The sequence below is a fragment of the Lathyrus oleraceus genome, chromosome 6, assembly GCF_024323335.1.
Source record: "Lathyrus oleraceus cultivar Zhongwan6 chromosome 6, CAAS_Psat_ZW6_1.0, whole genome shotgun sequence".
NCBI lineage: Eukaryota > Viridiplantae > Streptophyta > Magnoliopsida > Fabales > Fabaceae > Lathyrus > Lathyrus oleraceus.
The window spans coordinates 260003074-260012480 of record NC_066584.1 but is presented as its reverse complement, the minus strand read 5'-3'; the positions used below and the strand labels follow the sequence as shown (position 1 = coordinate 260012480).

The 9407-nt window shown below is 39.8% G+C and overlaps 1 non-coding gene across 1 annotated transcript; it reads right to left on the bottom strand.

Annotated features, from left to right (window-relative positions):
• Positions 1-1150: 1150 nt before the first annotated feature.
• On the bottom strand, positions 1151-1257 carry LOC127099699 (small nucleolar RNA R71). Its single transcript, XR_007794175.1, has one exon. It is a non-coding gene; the product is annotated as a small nucleolar RNA R71 (small nucleolar RNA).
• Between the last annotated feature and the right edge of the window lie 8150 nt (positions 1258-9407).

The window sequence follows — 9407 nt, the reverse complement described above, 5'->3', positions numbered from 1 at the left end:
AGTAAAAATTAAGCATTGAGTTTAAAAACAGCGAGAGCACTTTAAAAGCAATTAGAACTTATATATTTTCAAAAGGTAATTTTGACTTCAAATGGGACAGCGAGAGCGTACATTCTGACTTAAAGTTATAGGCCGAATCAACAACCACGAGAGTGTGAGATAAAGTCTTTTAAATAAATATTTTCTACTGAGAGATATTTGGCATTTAAACTATTCACCGGTGACTTATCGAATCCCTAACAATTAATGCGCTGCATACTGATTCCTTCCATTAATTCTTTCTTAAAACCAAAAATTCCCCTTAGATTTTACTATATTACCCCCGAACTTCTACTAATCAATTCCCTTAGCTAAACATAGTGACGTTAGTAACACTAGTTTGACCATAGGTCCCTGTGGGATCGATATCTTTTAAAACTAAAGCGACTAGACTGTGCACTTGTAGTCAAGTACCCGACAAACTATATTTTATATATAGCCACTACAAGCATCATGTTTTTGGCGCCGTTGTCGGGGAGCTGTTTTAGTCAAATAGTGAGATTCTTTCGTTGCACGGTATAGACTAAGGTAAAATAAAAACAAATCTTCTCTCCCTTCTTTCCCTGATTGTATGCCAAGTACTCGCTCACAAGGCGATAACTTAGCACCACCAATCCCCGAATTAGAGCGTTTATTATACGTGAGACGCCGAATACACGAATATCAACAAAAGTACGGTATTCCAGATATCTCCTTTCCTCCTAAATCAGAAGAAAAACCAAACATGGCTGAAGAAGGACCACAAAATCGTCCTCTTAAATTCTACGCTACCCCGTTTCAACAAGAACCTCACAACAGCATTGCTGCCCCCGCTATAAATCGAAACGATTTCGAGCTGAAACCCTCACTCTTATCAGCCGTCCAACAACATCAGTTTGCTGGAAATCCAACAGACGATCCTAATGAACACCTGACCAAGTTTGTGCAGTACGCCGATACTGTAAAAGCGAATGGTGTATCTCAAGATGCGATAAGACTGCACCTCTTTCCTTTCTCACTAAGAGACAGAGCTTGGGCTTGGTTGCAATCCTTGCCCTCCAACTCCGTTACAACATGGGAAGAACTGAAGAACGTTTTCTTATCCCGATACTTTTCGCCGAGCAAAACTGCTATGCTGAGAGCTCAAATCAACGGATTCAGGCAAAAAGATGTGGAATCTCTCTACGAAGCGTGGGAGAGATACAAGGACATGATGAGGATATGTCCACATCACGGTCTCGAAGACTGGGTGATCATTCACACATTTTATAATGTGCTTCTGTATAACACAAGACTTACAATAGACGCTGCTACGGGCGGTGCACTTATGGATAAGCCATACACCGAAGCCTATCAACTCATTGAAAACATGGCCCAAAACCATTGCCAATGGGGAGGTGAACGAACTCCAGTGGAAAAGTCCCAGGCGAAGGGTGGAATGTATGAAATCAGTAGCCTTGACCATGTTCACGAAAAGGTAGATGCCCTTGTCCAAAAATTAGATAACTTGACCATACCACCCGCAGCCACCGTGGCTGTTGTAACTCCAAACTGTGAGTTATGTGGAAACCCTGGACACACTGCACAAGAATGTCAAATATTAGCAGGAGTCCCAACCGATCAAGTGAACTACACACAAGGAAATCCCTATTCAAATACCTACAAACCAGGTTGGAAAAACCATCCTAATTTCTCGTATAAGAATAACAATGCCCTGTATGCACCTGGCCAAGCACCAGCTATTCCGTCTGGATATCAAAAGCCAGCTAATAATGCTCCTAACATGCCTAGGAAGTCAAATCTCAAATTGTTGATGGAAAGCTTCATAGCTACCCAAGCTCAAACAAACAAAGACTTCTTGAACCAAAGCATACATACTAGCGAGCAACTTAAACAACTAGTGAACAAAGTAGACGCCTTAGCCACCCACAATAAAATGCTTGAAACACAGATTTCACAAGTGGCTCAACATCAAGCATCTACAGCCGCTCCAGCTGGAACATTTCCTAGACAACCGCAACCTAATCCAAAGGGACATGCAAATGCCGTTATACTGAGGCGTGGAAAAGAAGTAGACGGACCCATAGATCCGAGACTCCAAAACTCTGCCATGTACCAAAAACCAGATAAAACCTCAACTGAGCAGGTGAATGAACCAAAGGAAACAGAAGATAATACCCAAGAGGCCGAAGAGAAAGATAAACCTTATATGCCTCCACCTCCTTATAAACCACCCATTATGTATCCTCAAAGACTCAAAAGTTCTAAAACTGCGAATCAATTTATGAAATTTGTTGAACTTCTGAAGCAATTAAACATTACGATACGCTTTACAGAAGTCATCACACAAATGCCCTCATATGCCAAATTTCTTAAGGAAATCCTATCCAATAAGAAAAAGATTGAGGATGACGAAACAGTTAAACTTACTGCCGAGTGTAGCGCCATAATCCAGAATAACATGCCTCCCAAACTAAAAGACCCATGTAGTTTCTCCATACCCTCTGTCATTGGAAAATTCGTCATAGACAAAGCTCTATGCGATCTAGGAGCCAGCATTAGCGTAATGCCCTTAACCATTTGTAGAAAGCTCAGTATGGGAGAATTAAGACCGACAAAGATGTCTGTTCAATTAGCTGACCGCTCAATCAAATATCCTGTCGGTATACTAGAGAATGTCCCAGTTCGTGTAGGACAATTTTACATTCCTACCGATTTCATAATCATGGACATCAAAGAAGATGCCAGTACACGTATCATACTAGAAAGGCCATTCTTGGCTACTGCCGGAGCAATAATAGACGTAAAGAGAGGTAAGCTGACATCGAAGTTGGAGAGGAAAAGGTTAAATTCATCTTGACCTAATTCTTACAAGCTCCAGCTATAGACGACACATGTTATCTGCTTGATGTCATAGACGAATGCGTGAGAGAGATAGAGATGGAAGAAACCACATACTCTGAAATAATGAAAATCCAAATCCCTCCAATCTTTGAAGACAATAATTGGCATGAACCAATCCAAAACGAAAGTCTAAGCGAATGCTTAGCACTTACACCCGACCACATGCCATGCCCAAAGAAACCTGACTTGGAACTAAAAACACTACCAAAGAACCTAAGATATGAATTCCTAGACACTGAACTGAGAAGACCAGTAATAGTCAACACTGACTTAGGACAGATGGAAACTGAGAAACTATTAGATGTCCTAAGAAAATATCCAACATCGTTAGGATATAACATCGCCGATCTAAAAGGAATAAGTCCTTCAATCTGTATGCATCGTATTATGCTAGAGGAAGACTGTAAAACCTCTAGAGAACACCAGAGAAGGATAAACCCAATCCTAAGTACCATAGTCAAGGATGAAGTAAAGAAACTTCTAGATGCTGGAATCATATACCCGATCTCAGATAGTCAATGGGTTAGCCTCGTTCATGTAGTACCCAAGAAAGGAGGTGTTACAGTTGTTAAGAACGAGAAGGGCGAATCCATATCACAAAGAGTTGTGACCGGAAGTAGAATGTGCATTGCCTATAGAAAACTAAATAAAGCCACTCGTAAAGATCATTTCCCTCTACCCTTCATTGACTAAATGCTTGAACGATTGGCTAAGCATTCTCACTTCTGCTATCTAGACGGTTATTCAGGATTCTTTCAAATCCCAATCCATCCTGACGACCAAGAAAAGACTACCTTCACATGCCCTTATGGTACATTCGCCTACCGACGAATACCATTTGGCCTATGTAACTCTCCCGCAACATTTCAAAGATGAATGATGGCAATCTTTGCCGATTTTATAGACGACATCATGGAAGTCTTTATGGATAATTTTTCTGTTTGTGGGCAGAGTTTTGAAGGATGTCTATCTAACCTCGAAATGGTACTCGAAAGATGCGTGAAAGTAAACCTCGTTTTAAACTAGGAAAATGCCATTTCATGGTTCAACAAGGAATTGTATTAGGTCACCTGGTATCTGACAGAGGAATTGAAGTAGACAAAGTTAAGATCGAAATCATAGAGAACCTTCAACCTCCTAAAGCTGTTCGAGAAATAAGAAACTTTCTAGGACACGCCAGTTTCTACCGATGTTTTATTAAAGATTTATCAAAAATAACCAAGCCACTTACAGGATTATTAATGAAAGACGCTGACTTCATGTTTGATGAAAAATGCTTAATAGCGTTCAACCAACTGAAAACATCTTTAATCACCGCACCCATAATGCAACCACCTGACTGGAGATTACCATTTGAAATCATGTGCGATGCGAGTGATTACGCAGTAGGCGTAGTATTGGGACAAAGGAAAGATAAGAAGCTTCATGCTATTTACTATGCGAGTAGAACACTTGATCCTGCCCAAATGAACTACACCACCACTGAGAAAGAACATCTAGCTGTCGTGTTCGCTTTGGACAAATTCCGTTCCTACCTAGTAGGGGCAAAAATTATCATCTATACCGATCACGCCGCTATTAGATATATGTTAAGTAAGAAGGATGCCAAACCAAGACTTTTAAGATGGATCCTGCTCTTACAAGAATTTGATTTAGAAATAAAAGATAAGAAAGGTACTGAAAACGTAGTAGCATACCACTTATCTCGTATCGAAGGGAACAAGCCTGAACAAATCCCAATTAATGACGATTTCCCTTACGAACGACTCATAGCCCAAATGGAAAGTGATATGTCTGAACTAACATTAAACGATACATAAATAGAAGAATCTGTGGAAGAAGTACACGCGAATGCAACTCTGCCATGGTATGCTGACTTTGTCAACTACCTAGCCGTCGGAGCACTTCCACCGGACCTATCTTATCAACAAAAGAAGAAGTTATTTCACGACCTAAAACAGTATTACTGGGATGAACATCTTCTTTTCAAAAGAGGGACCGACGGTATTTTTCGTCGATGTGTTCCTGAGGATGAAATCGATGATATAATCTCTAATTGCCGTTCCGCTCCCTATGGAGGGCATGCAAGTACCTCAAAGACCTGCACGAAGATCCTGCAATCCGGCCTCTTTTGGCCTACTCTATGGAAAGATGTCCATATCGCGGTTATAAAATGCAACCGGTGCCAACGCACTGGCAACATCTCAAGACGCGATGAAATTCCACAAAAGAGAATCTTAGAAGTATAAGTCTTTGACGTATAGGGGATTGACTTCATGGGATCATTCCTAGCTTCTTTTGGTAATAAATACATACTCGTTGCTGTCGACTATGTCTCAAAATGGATCGAGGCTGTAGCCTCTCCAACAAATGACACACGAGTAGTGATCAAGTTATTCAAAAACATTATCTTTCCCAGATTCGGTGTGCCAAAATTAGTAGTCAATGACGGTGGCTCCCACTTCATATCAAATATATTTGGCAAACTCCTTCTGAAGTATGGAGTCTGACACCGCGTAGCAACACCGTATCATCCACAAACTAGCGGGCAAGTCGAAGACTTGAATCGAGAAATAAAACAAATTCTTGAGAAGACCGTAGGAATATCCAGAAAAGACTGGTCATCCAAACTAAAGGAAGCTTTGTGGGCCTACAGGACGGCTTACAAAACCCCGATAGGAACCACACCCTTCAAACTAGTTTATGGTAAATCATGCTACCTCCCTGTAGAATTGGAACACAAAGCGTATTGGGAAATTAAAACCCTGAACATAAACTACACTTCCGCAGGCGAGAAACATATTCTGGACATCCACGAATTAGAAGAGTTGAGATTGGACGCTTACGAGAATTCCAGGATCTACAAAGAACGAACCAAAAGATGGCATGACAAACACATTTCTAGGAAGGAGTTTAAAGTCGGCGACGTAGTGCTGCTATTCAATTCAAGACTTAAACTTTTTTCAGAAAAACTCAAATCTCGGTGGTCTGGTCCTTTCGAGATCACCAAAGTTCTCAATAGTGGCGCGATAGAAATAAAAGGTAGAAATAGTGACCCTTTTGTAGTAAACGGGCGGTGACTAAAGCATTATCATAATATAGAAAACAGAGACTATTCGAACAGTCTCAGACTCATAGAACTGCCCGCTCAACCCCAAACCTAGTACAACGCGACACTTCTGTCGAACTTGCGACATTAAACAAAGTTCTTAGTGGGAGACAACCCACCCTTTTTTTCTCTTTTTGTTATTTTTCTTACACTCTATTTTCCCTTCTTTGATTTTCTTCTTTATTTGGTTTGCTCCCCTCTTCTTGATTCTTTGCAGTCACTCTTGTTGCTTCTAGTAACTAACTTAGACATATTGGATACTGACAAATAGGAAAATTACTGACTAGTTAGTTAATTACTTTCATCATGCAACAACCAGAGACAGTTTTCAGAGGCAGAGTTCAACCCAGGCGGTATGGTTATCTAGCCCGGAAGGATATGGCATTGACCATATATTATGATGGACCGACCATGGATAAATTAGGCATCCGAGATAGCATCCTATATATGTTTAACTAGATGGGGTGGGAGAACGAAGCCATTAAGAGACGGTTTGTCACGTACCGTGAACTAACCTTAGAATTCTTGAGGTCCCTTATATACATCCCTGAGCATGGTTACGGACTTAACAAAGGGTTTATATCCTTTAGGTTATTTAGCATGGAGTTCACCTACACCCGTCGAGACCTTGCTGACCTCCTAGGATTCCCTAGCGGCCCTTTCGTTTTTACTACCCGCCAGGAGGACCTAATCGATGACATCGACCTCGATGACTTCTGGGGGAGCATATCTGGAGAATCCAACCCTAACCCGAATGAGATGCACTTATAAAAGATCCATAACCCTGCTATCCGATACTTTCATAAAATACAAGCCCACACCTTATTTGGTAAGGAAGAGAATAACACCTTAGTGTCCCGCGATGAACTCTTCATCTTGCTATGTGTCGATCAAGGTCGACACGTCAATATAGTGACATTCATGATGGAAATATTTGTCCACCTTGCTAAGAATAACCGTACCCCAATAATCATAGGTGGCCTAGTAACCATGATAGCAGACGCCATCGGACTTGTTCGCCCACTTTATGAACTTATACCTTTTGGAAACATCCGTCCAATGGATATCGAATTTTGCTTTGACTGCAGAATCATAGGAAACATTGGGACGGATACCTTTGATTATCTCATTAGTAACGAAGTGGTTCGACTATTCACCTTGCCTAACCATGAGAAAACGAGTGTTCACAACCGCGATAACTGGCTCTATGACTTAGAGGAACACCTTATTGATCCACCTTCACCTCCCGCTACACCGCCCAAATATGAGTGTATCAATGACCCTATCCATAAGGAAGAATCTTGTAAGTTGTAAATACGCCTAAGAGGGGGGGGTGAATTAGGTGGTAAAAAATTTCTTCGATGTTGTTTCCGATTCTTGGTTATTTTTCGTTTAAGTGCTGAAAAATAAATTACGGAAAGTAAAAGGACATCGAAAATTATAGTGGTTCCCTTCACACTCCGAAGGTACTCCACTCCCCTTTCGACATGAAAGAGATTTCACTATAGTTAGAATTGTTGTACAACCTACTCACACCAATGGTGATGCTTACTATCTAACCTATAGGTAATCAAGTGTGCAAGAACAATCCTCTTGCAACACCAACCCTTGTGTCCAACAATCCTGGATCACAAGTCAAACAAAAATAAATCTTCTTTGATGATTTGAATAAAGTGTAGTACTATCAATCTTCTCTTGATTGATCTTCTCCTTGAATAAATAATTCACTCAAAGAATAATATATAAGTGTTCAACAAGAAATGGAATGAGATGAAACAAGAATGTTTAAAAAGTTTCTTTTCAAAAATTGGTTATGAACACTTTTATGAGAAATTGACAAATATGAAAGAGTGATTATCTTGAGTTTTTATGAAAGTTCTTGGAGGTACTTTTCATTTAAAAAATTCAGAATTTATATTGATCAAAACACCTTTTCAAAGAGGTATAATTTTCTTCATAAAAAATTAGTGAAAAGGTATAAGTATTTGAAAACATTTTTCATGAAAAAAGGCCAAGAAATGCTGAAACGAACAGTGTTAACCGGTTAACCAAATGGGTTAACCGGTTAACGCATCTAATGTTAACTTCAGAATTTCAAATACAGGGCCGTTAACCGGTTAACCCATATGGTTAACCGGTTAACACTGTTGAAACACAGAAAAATATTTTAAGTCAAATGTGTTTTTCATTTCAACATGTTAAAAAATGGTTAGGTTAAATATGGAAATGCAAAACATGATTGTTGAACACTTGTATACTAATTTAAGAGTGAATTAGATATACCTTAGAAGTGATTCAACAAATTTGCAAAAGTGTTGGCTTGATAATGAAGCTTGAACCAAATGTTGCTATGCATATGTGGCTTGATTAACTTGATGCTTTGAATTCTCTTGAAGCTCTTATCTTTTTGCATTGATACATGTTGTCTTCATCAAAATTCTTTGGATTGAAGCATGCTTCTACAATCTCCCCCTTTTTGATGATGACAACCAACTTTGAGAGAGATGCTTAAGAGTGAAGTTTCTCTAATTTGATTCTCCCCCTAAGTTCAAGAACTCCCCCTAAATGAGAAGCATAACACAAAAATTCTGCATAGAGAGAATATTAGAGAAACAAGTCTTCTCCCCATTTGGCATTAGCAAAAAGGAAGAAGCTTATGGAAAAAAAGGCATATAAGCATACAAGCATTATGTAATCATTAATATAGTATAAGCATAACAAGCAATTTTAAGAAAAAGGTTAGATGTCACCTTCATTGAGAATACCAAGTTCTCGCCGAATCTTGAAAAATTGCTCTTTAGCCAATGGTTTTATGAATATGTCGGCAAATTGGTTATGTGTATCCACGAACGTAATATCTACATCTCCGTTAAGCACGTGATCTCGAAGGAAATGATGCCGGATACCTATGTGCTTTGTCCTTGAATGCATGACCGGGTTCTTTGTGATGTTGATGGCACTTGTATTATCGCATCGAAGAGGAATGCAACCGAGATCTACACCAAAATCAAGAAGTTGTTGCTTAAGCCATAAAATCTGTGCACAACAACTGCCTGCTGCAATATACTCCGCTTCGGCCGTGCTAAGTGCGACACATGCTTGCTTCTTGCATGCCCACGACACTAGTGCATTCCCGAGAATATGACAAGTACCACTTGTGCTTTTCCTATCGGTCTTACATCTTGCATAATCAGCGTCAGAATAACCAATTAAGGAACATATACTACCTTTTGGATACCATAGTCCGACGTTCGTTGTTCCTTTGAGATACTTCATAATCCTCTTCACGGAGGTGAGATGCGATTCCTTCGGATTTGCTTGAAAGCGTGCACACAAACATACACTAAACATAATGTCAGGACGGCTTGCCGTCAAA